The following is an 18,424-nucleotide window of genomic DNA, read 5'->3' as shown; positions in this document are numbered from 1 at the left end:
GGCGTCTAGAGTCAGTTTTCACCCCCCATTGTATTCAGTTTAGGCACAAAGAAGCATCGTTATTAGAAAAATACGCTCTCTCTCAATTTTATTAAGATAATTCATATGTTTGCCGATATATGCGGTATAAAGTCAGCCGGAAGGTCGAAAATCTATTTATTAGGTATAGGAGGGCTAAGAGAATTACTTCCCCGATTCAACCCATTTTTGACATACGAGTACAGACATGCTATTATCAGCAAACGATTTTCTGAAAATTTCTATAATATATAATATCTCACAGATTTACTGATATTTTTGATAAAAACCTAGCATTTTTTGGTCGCAAGGACTGGAACTGCAAACTGAAAAGTGAAAAATCAGATGGAACTTAATACTGTGTTATACGGAAAGTAGGTTTTTGTTGTTTCGCCCATTTTTGTACAAAGTTTTAGGAATGTCAGAATAATATTACTTACCAAATTTCGTTGCATTAAGTCGAGTAGGTTCCGAGATATAGGTTTTCACTTAAATGTGGACGTGCCACTACTATCGTCCAAATTTGACAATTTTAGTACTTTTTAACAAAACCCTTAATGGGGAGGGGGTGGGCTTATAATCCGAATTTACCCATTTTCACAGGGTGGGTAGGGATGTCAAAAAGTTTTCCTCTGAGCAAGCAAAGTTATTATAGCTTATTAAAGAGCGGGACCAAGCCCACTTTTTAAGCATTTTTTCAACCATAGATGCGTCTGCCTATTGTAATTCGTTGGACTAAATAACAGCCTTGTATCTTATTGTGGATCTTAGTTATGGCAGAATATTATTTGATGACAACATTTTCTTATGCCGAAAATGTGTAAAATTAGTTCAACACTTCCCTTAGCCCCCATATACCTAAGAAGAATATTTACGAACTTCCAATTGACTTTATTCCGAATATATGAGTCAACATATAAGAAATCTTAATGAATTTCAGAAAGAATATCTTTATAACAGTATTGTATGTTCATGCCTGTGATTGTAAAGAATGGATGAAAATACCGTATCGGCTGACCGCAATTTTATGTTGGTAGTCGAATTGTTCCAGCGTCTCGTCGTTAAATGAACTCGAACCGTTCTTTCAGGCTTGCAAAAAAATTTGAAATACCATTTTTAAACATTTAATTTAGTTATTTCATTATACTAACGAAAAACTAAAACATAACAGTTTTATAACCAACAAGTAATTGAAAACACCGCCAGTTCAATTTTCAACGTTCATAGGCCGGCTAGAATAACAAAAACAGCAAAAAATTCCGCACTTATGTATCGTCAAATCAATTCCATGTGTAATACACCCCTTCCCCCATCGTCTAAATGTGTGCATCTTCACATCTCATAATTTTCATATTTATTGAAAACATTCATTTTTATTGATGGCGCGCCAAATATTGCCGACAAATCATTTCCACCAATCATTTTATGTCTCACAACTATGCAAAACCAATTTCTATTTACACTTTTGCTAATATTTTTGCAATAAATATTTTCCAAATATTTCTTTTGTTCCATCACCATGGTCAAATAATGGCAGAATTTGGCTAAAACGTTGCTCCTGTTCTGTACCAATTTTGTAATATTTAAGCATATGGACTACAACGCCGCTGATGTTTGTGATGGCAATGATGGTGAGAAAATTGTTTTACCAATTCGGCGTACTCAGGCGTTATCATCCGCTTTATATGGCAACAATGCGGAAAGTTTTTTGGTACAAGTTTCAAATTTTTTCATATTTTTCATCAAATACGAGGGCGATCCGATAGGTACTTAGAATCACAGATTTTAATGAGGCACGCCCAGGTGCCTCGAAAACGTCTCCCACGTCGTTTTAAATGACTTGCTCGAAATATTGGGCATGAGAAAATTGCCGCGCCATGATGCGGCGTTTGCTCACTTCAGAGTGCACTACCGAGAGAGTTTGCGCTCTTTAAAAGCTCTCCGAATGTTTTTATGTGCCGTTTCTTTACTGTTGACTTCAACCAGCAAAGCGGATCCGAACAAGAAGGATACGAAGCCCTAACGAGCGAAGAAAAAAGCGTTCTTCCTTACATCGGCTCACACTTCCGCCGTCGCGATCATCAAATAGGATTATCCAGATTTGACCCCGTGCGACATCATTTTATTTCCGATCTTCAAAAAGTCGATCATCCGACATAAATTTGGCCCGAATGAGTAGGTATCGCCACCACAGAGGCCTAATGTACAGACTTCCCAAAAACAAGATTTTTAGATAAGTCTAAAGAAGTTTAAGTATAGCTGAGTAAATTTTTTTGTAATTAAATCACAATTTTCGCTCTTCTTTGAAGGCTAAATTACTTACGACTTATCGGACCGCCCTCTTGGATACCGTTTATTTTTCTAGCAGTTGAAATGTGCGAAAAAATTAGAGTATAAAGGACGCCAGTCAGTAGAATGTTGTGGCATACCGGATGGAGGACCTAAAACAAGACCACTGCACCTCACCCATCAACTTCGGTGTCAGCAATTGCAGTTGTGGCATTGATGAGTGAGTGGTGTTGTTGTTTCTGTTGTCATAAGCTGTCAAAAAAAAAGCACATACAATGAATAGGCAAAACAAAATCAACTGAAATAACTGTATTAGAGATGAACAATGCGCAATGAAATATGCGCCGGGATAAAATCGTATAAGCTGCGAAGCAGACAGCCGATAGGCAGTGGCCGACAGCATGTGGTACCGCGCTACTAAGCAACAACAACTGCAGGTAAAACATATTTTTTATGAATATTTGTGACTTTTTCTCATTTTTTCCAGCGCTAACCAACTTTTGGAAACGCAAGGAAAAGGATGACTACAACAACATTGATGGCAGTGATGATGACACGAGTGACTGGCTGGCTTGGGCGTTGTCGTAGAAAGGTGTTCAAAAATAAATACGCTTCAAGCGAAACGGTCAGCAGCTGTCAACAACTTTCTGTCACTCACTCGCTCGCTTGCTGGCACAACCACTTACTCACGCTGCGCTGGAAGCTTTCCTCTGCTCGGAGCTCTCCGCTAAGCTCTGAAGCAGTCCATCGGTCCGTCAACTGCCGGTGTCACGCAATCAACATGTAAAGTTTTTTGCAGTTATTGTATAAGTGTAGTTGTCACAGCATCATATCCTGTTGTGCGTTTGTCCTGTCGTCCGGCTGTGGCTGACAGTGGCGAAAATATTAACGCCAGCAGCTGCGGGCGTTGCCGATCATTCGTGGAGTGTGTTGGCTGCAATGAAGCGGTTTAAAGGAGTGCAATATATTTCACTCGAAGGTGGGCTGAATTTGAAATCGTCTGCAAAATATTTGCAAATGTGCGAATAAAAAGGAAGATATTGGTTTCACAAGGTGTGAGACCTTGATGACTAATTGGATGGTACAAAACTTTAATAGTGTGATTTGTTTGGTCAAGCTGATTGAATACACGGTATTTTAGAGAAAGAGCGTATATCAGTGGTACTCGGTGAATTCGGTTCAGGTATATAGATTGAGCATTTAATTAAGAAATAAAACCAGAATTTGATCAAAAGATTTTCTAACTAAGCACTTCCGAACTACACATATAATATTTACATCTGAAATCGAATCTCAATACAAATCCAAAATTTCTGTAATTTCTTTTCACAATGATTTTAACTTAGTAGGAACTAAACAATCTCTGGCAGTACTTCTGTGAGAAAGAAAATTTTCGTTAAAATCCTGTAACCGATAAAATCCCGCTCACGACAATTTGAAGGCAACTTCTTTCTAGAAGCAAGGGCAAAATGAGGAATTAAAGGGAATTTGAATTAGATCAAGTCAGTATGACAAGCATACATATATCAATATAAATGTAATCCATATTTTTGGATTTTACATTAAGACAGCTGATTTTTCTTACAAGTTTTTGGTATATAAACTCTAAATTAATTCTATCGTCTAAACTACTACAATTCTTTGAATTCAAATATATTCCGGTATGTCCATTTGAAAGAAATGTATGACGTATGACTGTAACAGCTCCTTAAGACCATTTAGTTTTTAAAGAAACCTGCTTTGAGAAAAGTCGGTTGAAGACTAAGACGGCGTTAAGAAGGTTTAAGATTTTTGAATAATAGTAACCCCTCGGATGCTGAATTGAATCCGAGTAAACTTAAAATTGCACTCATTGTGAATAAATCTATAATAATAAAAAAGCTTAAAATTATTCTTCAGATGCAAAATAGGAATATGAAGGACTACGGAAGGACTCAGAAGATCTTGAACTTATTGTAGCAGATTCTATAAAACAGAGTAATGAAGAAGGTCTAGCTAAGGTACTTGAAGAAATGCACACAGAAATCTCTTAATAAAACTACTCTAGAAAGCTTTAGTTAAAAATCATTTATTTGCTTCCAGAAAGACTGACAGTTTTAAATTGGGGTCCTCAGTTGCCCACAAATATATTGTTCCTAAATCATTGTGCAATATTTATAAATTTCTTTGGTCAATCACGCTTTTGTTTCTGTGTCCGAAAGACTCTCAGTCGAAGGTCAGCACAATTTGAAATTAGTCTGATTTATGCGATAGATTAATTTAAGCTGGGACTACCGGAGTTCTTGAGAGCCGTGGCGGACTTTTAAGTATATTGTCCTGTGAGACAAATTTGCAGTAAGTTTTCTTTAAATATATAGCGCCTTCTCTTCCTCAATAAAACCATGTTCAGATTGCTAAGCACAAGAAACTCATTTCCTTTACATAATGTCGTGTCAATTCCATAACGAAACCGAAACTTCCAGAGAGAAAAATTCACTTACTGCAATTTTCCATACCCCTATTTACTAAACTATGTACCTTACATTATGTAAAGCCGCTTAGCATCACAACGTTCACAAATAATAATTTCAAAAGCAAAAAGTTCAGCGCTGACAATTTGCAGCTACGAAAGTGAAAGTATGAGATAGACTAGCCATAAATAAAACGGCTGCATATAAGTATATATGTACAATATTACAATATTTATGTGTATTTAAGGGCCTAAGGAACTCAATGAATGCCAAGAAACCTATGCAAACAATCAAAAGTATTGCTAAATTGTAAATTTCATAATACCAGTACAAAAGGCCTAATAGATGATGGAGTTCACTGCAATTCTGATGACTATATTCTGACTTAAAAGTGATTGAATTTTATAAGTGACAGTTTTCGATTCGAAACAATATTTATAAATATAACAACTTCTCCTGAAATCCCAACTTGAAACTGAATTCCCTTAACCAACTGAATCTTTTATGAGCTTATCCTCAGTTTGTAGCCTTAACGTCTTAGCGCTCCCGTAAAGCGACTGATGGAGTAAGAGTTTTGCTATTGCTTGCTGAATGTGACAAGCCTTACTACTACCATCCTAGCTCCGGACCCACAATCAACAAGTGAGTTTCCCGGTAAAATAATTTAATACAAATCAAATGCCGTCAATAGTTTTGAGTACTTACATAGAAAGATATTCCCTTATTTTGGAAACCTTATTTATTCAAACACTAGTGTTTTGATTTTCGAAATTTTAAACGGTGGAATTACTTCACAAAATTTTTCAATAGCTTTGATTTTTACGGTTGGGAAATGATTGTGTTTGCCAAAGTTTCTTTTCCAAAAGAAACTAGAAATTTTTGGATACTTTTTACACTGAATTTAAGTACATTTTTGTTGTACTATTATATCCACAGATTTGGGTGTGAGTACACTTTACATATGGCGGCATTCAATTGATTTTGAACTATGCAAATGATTTTCAGGCATCACTCAGAACGGACGTAATATGGCTGCACATGCGACGAGTATAAAACCTTTCAATGGTTTTTCACTTGACCAAATCGCCGACAAATACTCACACATACACTAACGTGCATACATTTCACAGTGAATGGTGACAAGTGACGTCCAATGAAATATGACAAGTAATAAATTTAAATGATGAATATTGTTAGAAAAAGTAATTGTTTCATATAAATGTAAAAAAGGTACTTCAAATCTTTGAATTGTCGGATGGGTTAGCTTTCAAATCGCAAAGACTAAAATTTTAAATATTGTACATTTCAGAAACAAGCTTATTATAGCTTCTCCAGGTATATACAATCCAGTACTTAAACGTTAAGCATTCTAAGTCATTAGATAAAGGCGACATACGATTTGCTAAAATATAGTAAAAGCTACAGTGGCTCCAAATTTGCTGGAAATATCGCTAAGCCATAGACTATATAGACAGATCAAGCGGTTATACTCAATAATCACAGCCGTCAGACCAATCATCGGAACATCGCCTTCAATTTCTTCTGCGATTTTTCTTTTAACGCCTTAATCGAGTCGAAACGAGTTCAACGGAGTGGTAACAGGAAAAGCGCATGGGGTCAAATCCGGTGAATACGGTGGTTGATTGATGATATTGAACGAATGTTTGGTCCTAAAATCCATTAAATACTCTTTATTGACCACCTTGATTTTTGAACGACTTTGACGTGGTTTTTTCGGTTTTTCTCCTTCCATTCCGATGATAGTTGACTTATTTGCATGTCGTATTCATAAACCCATTTCTCATCACGTAAATATTTCATAGGTTTGAGATCTCATTTTTAAGAATTAATATCCATAATCTTAAGCAGTTTAAAATTTTGCCTAGAGAAAAAGTTGAAGTTGCGTTAAGGTTTACTTTTATTTGTTTTAGCCACATAAAAAACTAGAACCCTAAACGTAAGCTCTTGGAATCACGAAGAAGTCGTTTTTTTTTAACGCAGGCTTGTTACGAAATATAGTTTTCTTAGCATGGATAATGAAAATACTAAAAACGTTGTTTGTAAGTAAAACTAGTCGTTTTTAGGAAAGCACCAGAGTTCTCTCAGGAACTATATTGATTTCAGGCATATTTCGCACACTGTATCTTGGCAAAGGACAGGTATGTAAAGTGAATGAAAATATCATATGGCTATAACTCTGAGGGTGTAGAGGGGAAGACTATCGAAGTGCAGTCAGCCGATGCACACAGTTGGCAATTTCCCAAAGAGGTGGCGACTATTGTCAGCCCAGCAAGCGGGTGCAACGGTACACTCGTAATTTGCCATAGGTATCAAAATGTTTTGAGAAGGCCGTCTAAAGTGAGAAAAGGGATGGAGCAATTCTTTTTTTCGATTTTTCAATACATATTTAGCAATTCATAGGAATTCAAATGCAAAAATGGTCAATGTGCGTACAAATAGACTTACAAAAAGGTCGTTAGTACGAGTCCCTGAGTGCCACAGAAAAAAAACAGGTGAGCTGGTGGATTTAATCCCATTTATATTGGATAAAAACGAGGACATACACAGCCCACTCTTTCACTTTCCGGCAGTCAATCGTTCATTCATTTCACTTTTAATATTTGCCATTTTTTGGCTTTTTCCGCTCCAACAAAGGAAGCAAATCGAGAAGAATTCACAATAATAAACGTATAAAGTTTAAAGTCCCGCTGTGAGTAAAAGTTGTATACTTGTAGTAGACGTCTTTCCCTCAAATATCCACTCGAAGTTGCAAAGCAGATTTTGGTTCAATATTGTCAACCATTCCACCAAACATGCATACACACTTTAGACATTTGAAATTGGACGATTGCAAAATTCCGCCTTTGAGTATTGTAAAAAGAAACTAATAAGTGTGCCCTCATGCCACATTGGCGGCAAAGAAAGTTCTATTTGCATATGCGACATGTAAGAAATGAAAAGCGAGAGTGGAATAGTCAATGCGAAGAAAAAAATACAAATGTGGGTGTCAGGATGGAAGGAGTGAACCTTAACTTTACACAAATGCATCGCACACTTGACTTATAAAAAATAAGCTATCGAAAATCTCGTTGAGCGCCATCTACACACGGTTAGTAGAAGCTTTGGTCACGCAGCTTTCCAGAAAAAGCTTAAAAACATCTGGCACTGAGAAGTATCTAAAAGTAAATTACGATTGTGAATCGTAGATACACTGGCGGTCATACTTTAGTTACCACAAAGCTTTTCCCATAAATATATACACATTTTTGTAACGGTAAATGCAGTAGCCTATATACTGTCCGCTCTGAAAGTACCTTTGTGGTCTGCTCTGCATGGGGGAACTGTCTAACATTTGATGGATCTTAAAGGTTTAGGCCAGTTTACGACAACCACGTTCCCGACAACACTAGATTTGCTAAACTCGCCCAATTTATTGTTGACTTGTATACAAATATATGACTGAAGCACTCACTAGATGTCACTATAAATTGCCTCTTTCCCTATTTGTACCCTTTAAAATTTTGTATTGACAACACATAACGCATTAACTACCACTTAAATAACTGGTCTAGTATGTCCACAATCTCGGTATCATGCCATACTTAGTTCACTCACTTAAGATGGACGGAGATCTCAAAATAAATATGCGACACAAACAAAGCCATCTTATAATATATTCAGCCCCATAGAGCTTGTTCTGTTTCCGAAACTCAGATAACCGCTTCCGGAAAAATTAGCAAAAAGAAATCTTAGTTTGAAGACCGCCAAAAGAATCAATAATATACATATGTATGAACATATAAACCAGGGTATTGAATACTGTTGATAAGTTTTTTTCTTGTTACTCATCTCTTTAGAATTGGACCTCTCAACTTACACGATTGAGGATATGGTCTTTGTGCCATCTTATTCGCGTAGTACCGACCTTCTCCATGTCGATTTTGGTCCGCCGCGACTTCTGTTTTTTTTTTTCAGGGTACAGCCTATCCAGCGCCACTTTCTACGCCTTATTTGCTTTCGCACAGGTTTCTCTTTCGTTAAACTCAATCGCACTTGATTATTTATCATTTTGGACCAGAATATTCTTCAGATTATTTGTCGACACTTGCTGAAAAATGCTTATAATCTAAAGGCGATTGAGTTGGAAACCAGTCATGTTTCCACACAACAACTTCACACATATTCTGAGCTTAATGCTTCTGAAGATTTGTGAGCTTGCCCACTCCGATTGCAGCCGTCCAAACGTCACTCTCACCTGGGTCAACATACAGTTGGCATCGTTTTTTCCTCCTTCGTCAGTTTTTAGTGCTTCTGAATTAGCAGGAGCTAACGACAAACTCGATTTCATGATTGTCAATCTTTAGCCCCAAGACAATACCATGGCGTATGCAACTAAGAGGCAAGATTGGGAACTAATTGGCTAGAGACAATTTTTGCAGATAAGAATGCCTTGTTCAAAAAGTCATTATCTTAATTCAATGGCATTCTACAACTTATGATTTAGTGGTTTTTGTAGTTATTTCGACCGTACTTATTGGCATGATACAATTAAAGAACGGTAAGTCCAAGCAAAAGGATGTTACTTTAATCATAAAAAATATCAATCCAATCCAATTTGTTTCTCGTAAATTTTTTTAGACTATGAAAGTACGTAAAGCGTGAATTGATCCCTGCTTTCCAACTCATCAATTTTGGATTATGTACAAGACGTGCCCTGTAATAATGATGGAAATTCTTCACATTGACATTCTTTCTTTGAACTACAAGTATACTACTTCCAAAAAATTAATTCTGCAAAGCCTTTTAATTTCAAACTTACTCTTGAAAATTTTAATCTAATTATTTCCACAGAACAAAACAGAGTGGTAGTTTTAAATAGTTACGAGAAAATATTTGAATGAACCACCAAATTCGCAAGATGGAAGTAAGAGTTGTGGTCCAAGATGAGGTAATATTTCGAAAATAGAAGATAGCACGCCTAGAACACTTATAGAATTTGTATAAATAAGCTAACTTTTGTAGTTTCGCCTTCGTCTGTATTCAAGAAGATAAAGTACTTAAAATAGGTTTGAAACTTTTTACTAACAGAAAACACATAGGTATTTCATCATATTACTAATAAGGAATTATGGGATCAATATTAATCTTTTTTAGAAATTTACTATATAATACTAAGCAAAATATTGTCGAATAATATTACTAGCACATCTCCGTCAGTAATCAATAAAGATCTAAAGACGATCTGCATCGATTTAATTAACTTATCGTATTAGATACCCCTGGGAATATGCAGCTCACACATTGACTGATGTTTATGGTATAAATTTTACCGAAAGTATGGTTACTATATTTGAATTGTGGGGACCACAAAAGGATAAACTGAGGCACATTTTGTTCTGTCCGTTATCGTATTTAATGCAAAGTAAAAGATACTGATCGATCAAAAGTATCTGATAATATAGAAATAATATGGAAAGTAAGTGTGTAGGGTTCAGTTCGATTTGAAACTTTAGCAACACATCTTTCTGCTAATATTACGAATCTAATTTAGTTTAAATTGATCTACATTTTAACTGAAGATTCTGATATACTTGTACATATATAACTTTATATATTCTGTGCAACAAAATGCGAGAGTATACAAATCACCCCAAAGAGTTCTAAAATACTAGCAACAAAAAAAAAAAGTTTAATATTGTATTATATTAAATACAAAACCTATCTGGCAACCCGGTACTCTCCCGCAAGCCTGCGCAGTGCTAAAGGCAACAGAGAGCAAACCTTTGGGAAGCACACACATCTTGTACGAACAGGAGCAATAAAAAACACAAATCCACACAGCCAAACTAAAAGCATGCCATTGAAGCTCGCAATGGTAACCGAATTTATGTTGCTCCCAAGCAGTAGCATTAAAATCACGTGATATACACACACATATGTACGGTTGTAAGTGCACGCAATTACACATACAACCGGGTAGGTATGTATGTATATTAAAGGAATACAGGAATAAAAAGGAGCATACACGAAACTTGTTGTTATAGATATGTATATACACATATGTAGGTTTGCATGTGTTTCAGAATGCGAAAACATATAATTTAAGTCTACAATACCGAAACATAAAAAATACGCACATACAATTATACGCAAATATGTACGTTCGTAATTCAAATACACAGGAGTCGCCTTAGCTGAAACGCTGCCGGGCGCACAGTGAGCAACTTTTATGCTTTTTAAGCAAATGTTTCAAAAATATATACGAATCGGCAATAATATCATAACCTCATCGTTTAGAAGAAATTTCAAGGAAGAAAAGAATTCATTGAACCAATATAGAACGCCGTGGAAAAGGGGAAAATGGGAATCGAACCCCTCTGGGACTAAACAACTGGCACACAATCAAACAAAAAAAAAAAAATTATACATGGAGAGAAGAGATCACCTAGATGTCTCGAATATTATTTTTTTGTAAGTCTTTATAAGCACTTACTCCTCAGAAACTTGATAAAAGGTAATAAACAAAATGCAAAGCGTGTGCTCAGAAAGATGAAACGTTAAACCAATAATATAGACGGCTATGAATGTTTCAGTGTAAAAAAACATCACCATCTTTTTGTGGTAGTAGTCATTTACTCAGATGAAAACAGTATTCGGTTCGGCAAACGATCGAGAGTTACGAATTGACCAAACAACTAGCACAGTTAAATAAAAATTATATAATTTCATAGCGATACGATAACGGATATAATTTTAGTTCCAAAAGGAGAAAAGTTAAAAAAGAACTTTATTACAACCATATCATATATCAAAGCAACAAGTGACCAAGAACTCAGCACGTTTCTTTATTTTCGTCAATTAAACATCACTTTCAACCCACCGTGCATTTAACGCACCAACTAAGTGCCACCATACGAAGGATGTTATCAAGTGGACAAACTCAACTACCTTGATCACTACATTGAGGTCTTTATACCCAATTCATGCCACGACCGCATCCGAACCTTAGTGGGTATGGTAGGGACGAAAGCATGTTTGGCGTGACGTCGGCAGCGTAAACGGGAACGGCATCAAACCAGCGAACAAACGACGACTAACGAAACGCTTGCGTTTCTGCAGCCGCCGCCAAATGTGGATGCTGTGTACCCATAAGATACACGAAAGAAGATTTCTATTAGAGCAAACGAGAGCATTTCGACTCGATTTTAAGCAACTTTCGACAGCCAACGCTTTCAGTTCAATTTCAGATTTTGTGCAGGCGTGTGTGATTCTCCAGTGTGGCGAAAAGAGGAGTGTGTTTTGCGTGTAATTGATTTCCAGTGGTAAAAATTGTCTACAAAATAATTAAATAATAGTAGATTAATAAACAATTATTTACAAAAATGATTTGGTGAGAAGCAAAAGTTATAAAATACCGTCGTCAAGCGTTTCGAGGCAGCAAAAGACAACGTGGTAAGCTTATACTCACACACTGTTGAAGGACTTGCACGAGGCAAAAGGTTATAAAGATTTCCCTTTATAGCGAAATTTAATAGCTGAATGTCCTTCAATATCACGCTTAACGTCAGAGCTTATTAAAAACATTATGTTCTAGCTAACGGTTGCTTTTGCTGGCTGTTATGTCTTGCGTTTTAATGCCGAACATACCGACGTAATTTATAAATACGCGTGGGTGTGAGTCTAAAAATAAGACGCCATTCAATTTTATCCTCTTATACTAAGCGCACGCTAACACATACACAATATATTCTATTCTGACACATACACACACATACTTTATATTTAGATCGTCTGGCATATATAATTGTTTTTCTTGTTACCCACTTCTGCAAGGACATTCGCGCGAACTCTTTCCAACAGCAACAATGTGCCAAAGAAAAAGAGCTTACCACGTACCATATGTGGGTCGTAATATGCCCGCTAAATAGTTATATACTGGTATACAAGTATGTACAACACGATATAGTTATACATATGTATGTAAAATACGTCACAAGTCACGCCCTCCATTGGCGTTGGCATTGTTGTGACGTCACACTGTGTAATGGACTGTAGAAGGCTTATAAAAATACTTAGAAAAAAGTTGGCAAGTGTGCTAATAGATACAAACACATACAAATAAATACATATACATACAAATTTAGTGCCACAGAGCGCTACACATTGCTTTCCGAGCATACATACCAGTACAAATACGCCTCTCCAGGTAAAATATGTAAATTTTCTCTGACATAAATTTTCCGAATTCCTCAAAAATTGTTACTTTAAGCAATTTTAAATCATTTAATTTGCATACCACAGGTTTTGACCTAATTGTTTGCCTTTAGCAGCAATACGAAAACAGCATTGCATTGCAATTGTTGCATTAACGGTCCAATACGGATTTTTCAAACCCAATCGTATTGCAAAACCTCAATTATTTATAACGCTCATTTACTTCCTCAAAAACAATTAAATTTAATTTTAGCTATTAGTGTTAGCTTTATTGGCGATAGTTATTATTCGTAGTTAAGTTTCATCGTAAAAGTGAGGTATTCACATTTGGCTGATGCAATTGCCGTTAATCACCAACAAGCAACCGTGACGTAGTTTTATCTACCCAATATATACATAAGAGTATATACATATTTACTTGCGCTAATCAAGGTATGTTTATTATGTACAACTACCTGTCGATGGAGGAATACGTCACACAAATTTATGAGGTTCAATGGAGTAGGAAAAATGAGCTTGGAGGTGATGGAACCTTCTTGTTTAAGCTAATGCATTTTTATTATTTTGTTTTGAATATATCTTTCGATTGCACTCTTAATGTGATATTTTATCATTTTAATAACAAAAATTTTTCCAAATAAGTGGTAACTTTTTTCAATTTTATTTTATTATTATTTTCTTGCTTTTATAATTGAATAAAACAAAAATTTCTTCAAAATAATTATTTAAAAATGTTGTTATAAGTGGCAAGTTGATGCAAAATATTTTTGAATTCTAAGTTTCTAGCTTTTGATTTCCATTTTAAAACATTAAAAGGACTTTATTTATATGTACAATTTTTTCGAATAAGTGAAAACTTTCTTCTAAACTGTTTCTTCAAAATTAATAACTTCAGTCTTGAAAACTATTTTCAAATGGAAATTTCTGTTTTTCGACTTCCATTTTAAAGACTCTCTAGCCAATTTTCTAGTGTCAGTCTCTTGCCCTTAACGTTTATTTGAGACATTAAATATTTTTTTATCAATAGGTATGCTAAAATTTGCTAAAAGTTGGGAACTCTCAAAATATGTTTCTTCTTAAAATATCTGATTATATATTATAAGAAACAATTAAAAGAAAAAATATTTAAACCGGTGGCACAGCATTCGAGTTTTTAGCGATGCAAACGGAGAAAAGTTCGCCTTTGGTGCCATAATACACAAAAATGTAACTCATTGGTTCACCTGATGGTTGCTTTCGTCAATATAAAATAATCGAGATAAGTATAGATAAAAATTATTACAATCAGAATAGATATAAAAACAAATTGAACTAGCAATATTTTGCTTTCTCCGCGCCCATTCATCCCTGAAACCCGAAGGCAATTTGTGATATATTATTGTAGCTTGATGCAACAATTTCTTAGAACTCACGTCCACTCAATGTGTAGACAATTCTCCTAAACACTTTAAAGAAGTATTTAAAAAATGTTTGAAATGATGCAGACCCAACAGACTCCACCAGGATATTTGAGTATTCAAAACAATAATGATCTATAAGTGAGAGAATACACGCATTAAGAGAATAATTGTAGTCATCATCTTAAAGTTATTCAAGTATTTTACTAAAAATCCCTTTCAAATTCAATCAATACGCCACTGCCACAGTTACTCATGTTGCTTAGCCGTTGCTATAATGGTACTGAAATTGAACAAGTAAAGGCAAAAATGGAAGCTAAGCGGCTGAAATTGTGAATAAATGCGGAAATCCAACCACCTTAATCGGCACTGTTTCGCTTCGAACCATTTAGATAAGGCTGGATACAAAAAGAAGCTCGAAGTATGGGTGCCACTATACCGAATTTCCATCTGCGAATGGCTGCCGTCGCAACAAAATCCATACCCTTTTCTTGGGGATGGAGAAGCTTGAATTTTTAAATACCAAAAATTCGTTTGAATTGAATATATAATTTCCAATCTTAAGTAATCTCTCAAGATATTGCATTCTCTTCTCGATATATACATAATTCTGTGCATAAAAATCATTGAATTCCAATTCATCCCTTTCACAGCTGCTAATCTGCATAAGATTATAGCAAATATAAATATGTAAATGTATATATGTACATGCATATGTTATATACGTATTTCTTATTCATAAAGAAATATATTTGAGGTGTCTGATATCTTCCTTAGAAATTCTTATATTATAAATGAGTATCGCTTGCACTTTATCCTAATTTATTCACCCTTGTCCATTCAGACGCAATCAATATGCAATGGAACATAACTTAGCGCATTCCTCAGGGATTAAATGTCAAAGGTGTGTCCACTTGCAGACTGAAGTTAAAGAAGAACTTTAACAAAAATATATATGTATGTATATATGAGTTAGAGGAATTAGTATTTGCATATATTATGTATTTAGTCTTTAAAAGATGTATATGTATGCATAGTTTCTTTTAAAGCTATATTATGACTCGAACGAACAAGTTGAATCCCATTATCTAGTATGAAGTCGTTAGACACAAGTTTACTGAGTACTGATATCTTTGTTTTACCTCAATTTTTTTGAAATCAGAATAATCAATTGTTGGAAATTGTCTGCCGAGTTGCGGTGTTAGTTACGATAAACTTTTCCCATAACTGTTCAGAGTGATACGTAAAAGCAATATCAATATTATGCAGTTAAATTCCATACAAGAGAGTACGCGAATAACTTTTGGTATACCCTCTTTTATTATACCACTCTTTGCTGTTGACAGTTGCTTGTTCAATTCGCCACTGTTCGAGATCTGATGAACCAACAACAGGTTTCTTGAATACAATTTTTGAGAGAAATATATTTCTTCTGAAAATGACATGAAAACAGTGAAACACTGATCACCGAAATTTTAGAGAATATATGCCGAGGTCGATGCCTTTGGTATGTATATGCTCAGAGGTAATGGTTGAGTTCATACAAGGTGACAGTTAACTGGTGTAATTCCGATAGTTAAAACGATTATGATCACAAATATCAAGCATGCTTTTCTTCTTTTACTTTTTTAGGCATTCGTGTTTTTATAAAATTTATATTTTAACGAAATAAATTGAGGTTTTGTGTTTGAATAAATTATGAAAAAAACATAATTTGCTGCAATCTGATACAACAAAGCCGCAACTACTTTCACGCCCTCAATTCATATCATACTCTATAGAGCTCAGATTTGTGACCGCTCTTTATATTAGGTAATCATTTCTATGATATATTACAAAGAATTGACCAGCACAACAACAAATACCATAACAAAAGCAGATTTTTTATTTATTTATAACGCTACTTATGTTATATTAAGAAATTACGACCGCAACCAGACAATGCGTTCTAACTGACATTGTAGTTGTAGATTAACTAATCGGTATGCGGAATTGCGGTTTTCTGTGCGTGTGCGAGTATGTCTGCAGCTTTTTTTATCACACACAGTATTATAAATAATAAAAAACGCGGTTTGATGATGAAATCACTTTAAAAAGTACATCAACTAATGTGCTTTCATACAGTTCTACTTCGTAAGTCCACAAATGATGGACAACACTTGTGAGCGAGTGTTACTAAGGTGAGCGGATCTCAATTCAGGGGTCTTAAAATACGTTCAGTTGACCAATTAAAAAACTTGAAGAACACGCGTTAAGTTTTTTTAAATAACTTCGATGTTTGTCAATTAATTATGACCTCAGAAATTGCCTTAGCAAAGTTATTAAACAAATTGTTCGAAAATTTTATCGAAAAGTATTTGGTAACCCTAATAAACTTTTTTTCAACTTTTAAGTTTACTAAAATGTCATTTAGTCTAATACTGGCAGGCAACTTGGAGATTCCAGTTTAACTCCAAGTATCAAAGAACAAAGCATTAGTTATATTAGAGAAAATTACCCGTAATCAATTTCTCTCTACTGCGTATGTCTCGATATACAGCCAAAAGACCGTATCATCAACTCAAGTAAAAAACAAAAAGCTCATTCATATAAAACCTTTGAAGAAAGACCTTTGAAGCTTTACTAAATATATGAGAGTATTAAATTTATAAGCTTCGAAAAAAATGTCAAATACTTTTTTATATTACAATAGAAAAAAATTAATAAAAATATAATTTCATGCATTTTTATTTGCAAAATATATCCACACGCCCTCGTAATGCCTACGCTTATCTACAGAATTAAATTTCTCGTTATTTATATCGTTTAGTTGTGTGCGTGTCGCTTATTTACTTGAGGATATTGTCAATTATACTCATTATATCCAATAGTAAGTGGTGTGAGCTTTAAGCGATAAGAAATTCGCAAGTTATAGTCTACACATATCGCATGGCCAAAGAGGATCTGCTCTAAACGGAGCAGAATTTGTATGCGTGACTACGTATGTATACGAGTATTTATTTTTACAGAGAAGTAGTAAGTAGTATGTAGAAAGTTCAAAAGGCACGATTAACTTAAAACTGATTTGGGCTATATTTATAATATGAAAATATACAGGGTGTGTCATAATTCCAGGTAATATACTAACCAACGATGTTTGCAAAGTTTTAAGATCCACCACCAATCGTCCAGGTTTTCAACAGAGAGTATTACTAGTAGAATTACTTTAATCTCTTCTGATAAAAGAAGAATTACTTTAATCTCTTCTGATAAAAGATATCCTATGAGTCAAATCGATAATGTAGGGATGGCTCAAGGATACTTATGAAACCTAAGAGAACCACGCACAATCTAAGGCTAGTTATTTAGCAATTAAAACACCTATTTTTCCATAAATACCCCGACATACTACCAACAGACGATTCGACCCACACAGATCTTTTCCTGGTCCTATCGATGGCGAAAACGACGAGAACATTTAAATCCAAATCGGAATAAACACCAACAAATACTCATTTTTTAAAAAGTTGGACAAAAGATAATTATCCCCAAAATTCTCCTCTCCCTAAGTAGTTTATAAGTGGCCTATTATCACTTTAAAAACAATAGGCAGTGATCGATAGACTGAAGACTGAACTATTCAAATAAAACATATGCCTGTTAGCTGAGTAAAGTTTAAGTTTGGCTTTGCGCAATTCACTAAATTGTATCCTCTTCATATGCATCTTTCTCTCCAGCCTTTGGAAACATCCGTAATAACATACCTTAAAAACTTGGTTCCTGTTTTAAGTACTCTTACAGAAAATGTGTTTTCTGAGTTATTTGTTTGTTCCAGTAGCACTATTAATTTGGTTCAATCCGTCCAATTGCAGGTGATGGTGAACTATCTTCTGTATAATGCAAATCTCTGTCACGTTGTCGAAAATAGTTCGATCAACACTTTGAAACTTCTCCGATGCTATGCTATCAATATGCACTAGTGTACCGTTTATTACAGGCGTTGTGAAAATCTCTAACACTCCACTTCATCCAATTATTGTCTGCTTATGAATCTAATCCGGAGACAGTCTTTCCCAT

General features: G+C 34.9%; 1 protein-coding gene across 2 annotated transcripts in view; it reads left to right on the top strand.

The window, feature by feature from the left end:
* Positions 1 to 12,058: 12,058 nt before the first annotated feature.
* LOC106620543 (Y+L amino acid transporter 2) overlaps positions 12,059 to 18,424 on the top strand; it is a 43,561-nt gene continuing 37,195 nt past the window's right edge. The window contains exon 1 of one of the 2 annotated variants that reach the window (XM_036368763.2): positions 12,059 to 12,079. The gene's annotated coding sequence lies outside the window, so the exon portion shown is untranslated. Of the gene's footprint in view, positions 12,210 to 18,424 lie in introns of both variants that reach the window. The other variant, XM_036368761.2, reaches the window with a different exon arrangement.

Source organism: Bactrocera oleae, chromosome 2, assembly GCF_042242935.1.
Source record: "Bactrocera oleae isolate idBacOlea1 chromosome 2, idBacOlea1, whole genome shotgun sequence".
Classification (NCBI taxonomy): Eukaryota; Metazoa; Arthropoda; class Insecta; order Diptera; family Tephritidae; genus Bactrocera; species Bactrocera oleae.
Note: the sequence above shows the minus strand (reverse complement) of the source record. Positions and strands in the feature narration are given on the sequence as shown.